Below are 2,214 nucleotides of genomic sequence, written 5' to 3'. Positions count from 1 at the left end.
GTCTATCACCCAGACACCCCATCCCTCCTACCCCCCACCACTCCAGCAACCCTCAGTTTGTTTCGTGAGATTAAGAATTCCTCATATCAGTGAGGTCATATGATACATGTCTTTCTCTGACTTATTTCACTTAGCATAATACCCTCCAGTTCCATCCACGTCGTTGCAAATGGCAAGATCTCATTCCTTTTGATGGCTGCATAATATTCCATTGTATATGTATATATACCACATCTTCTTTATCCATTCATCTGTCGATGGACATCTTGGCTCTTTCCATAGTTTGGCTATTGTGGACATTCCTGCTATAAACATCGGGGTGCACGTACCCCTCCGATCCCTACATTTGTATCTTCGGGGTAAATACCCAGTTGGACTACTCCTCTTTTAAGCTCCCGAGAATCCGGCACTTAATACTCTCATGGCACCTGCAAATGCTATTACATTGCCACTATTTACATTCTCTTTCTCTCTTTAGGCCAAAGACCTTTGATAATACATCCATATTTTACTAATCTACTATTATTTTTTAATTCTTTCCAGCTTTATTGAGATGTAATTGACATATAATGTTATATAAGTTTACACAACTGAGTTGATTTGATATATATTGCAAAATGATTACTGCCGTAGCATTAGCTAACAGCTGTAACATGTTACATAATCATCATTTCTTTTTTGTGTTGAGAACATTTAAGATCTACCTTCTTAACAACTTCCAAGTATATAATACATATTGTTAACTATAGTCCCCATGCTGTACATTAAACCCTTAGAACTTATTTATCTTATAACTGGAAGTTTGTACTCTTTGATTAACCTTTGCTCTCCCATGTTACTCCCATGAAGATTTTATTTTTTATACCAAAGGGAATTATCTTGGTGGACCTAATCTAATCACCTGAGCCATTTAAAGGCAGAACCTCCTCCTGCTGATGGCAGGAAAGGAAGTCAGGAAGATTCCAAGAGTGATAAGGACTGGGATACTCTGTTTCTGGTTTGAAGATGAAGGCAGGCACATAAGAAGGACTATGAATGGTCTCTAGGAGAAGAGAGAGATCCACAGTTGGCAGCCAGCAAGACAGTGGGGACCTCAGATGTATACTACAAAGATGTGGATTCTGTCAAAAACCTGAATGAGCTTGGACATGAATTATTCTCCATAGCCTTAGTATCAGAGCCCAACTTGGAGGACATCTCAGTTTCAGCCATGCAAGAACCTCAGCAGAGAAGCCATCCAACCCCACACAGCATTCTGAGCTGTCAAACTCCGCGAGAATGACTGGGTATCTTTTTAAAGCTGCTATGTTTGTGGTAATTTGTTATACAGCAACAGAAAACTAATACACACAATCACCTTTTCCTTTTATTTTTATAACAATGTCATAAGTAATATATTATGAGCCTACTACTAATAAATTTGTTATAAATATACAGGACAGCTATTAATCTGGCCTATGAAGAGTTGGGTTTTCCTTGACTGTAGGAATTAATTTCTAATTTGTGGAAAGTGTCAAATGTCAAATTAGTTATATTCTTGCTCCAAGTGTGGTATTAGCAGAGAACAATTTTATCCTGGTTCAAGCTGGACTATTTCTGTCCTGAAATAGGAGACCCTTCTTTCCTAACAGGGAATGCAATTTTCAGCACTGACATGTGCCAAGCTAAAGGGACAAGTCAGGACAGAGGGTCTTCCATAATAGGCATCAGAAGTCAGATCGGATGTGGGTCACCAAAAGTAAGGTTTTTAAGAAAATTCTTTGATCTGTCTTTCCCAGATATCCCCAAAAGGCAAGCATTGGGCTTGCATTAAGCTCAATGTTGCATTAAGCCTAGTTGGAACAGGCAATTGAAATAATATCTGTTAGGAGTTGGAGAATATAGGAGTCACAGCAGTATCTAACTAAATGAATGGAGAAGAAAACATTAGAGGAATTTTAAAGATGGGACTTATTACAGGGCAGAATGATGGGAGAGATGGACATTCACAGTGGTTTTCTTAGCTGTTTTGAAGAGCTATGGACCACCATGCACAGAGGGCAGTAGGCATTGAGCTATCAAATATCCTAAGTACTAGAAAGGTTGTTTGAGGAGCATGCCGTTGGCCTCAGAGAGGTCAGCCCAAGACAGTCTTAGATGATATAGGGCCTGGGCATGAAAGCAGACCCTGAAGGAGGGAAATATTCCCTCAGCCACAATAATGCCAATATTGTT

This window comes from Leptonychotes weddellii, chromosome 9 (assembly GCF_054177405.1).
Source record: "Leptonychotes weddellii isolate Sample4059 chromosome 9, ASM5417740v2, whole genome shotgun sequence".
Lineage (NCBI taxonomy): Eukaryota > Metazoa > Chordata > Mammalia > Carnivora > Phocidae > Leptonychotes > Leptonychotes weddellii.
This window is presented reverse-complemented; position numbering follows the sequence as displayed.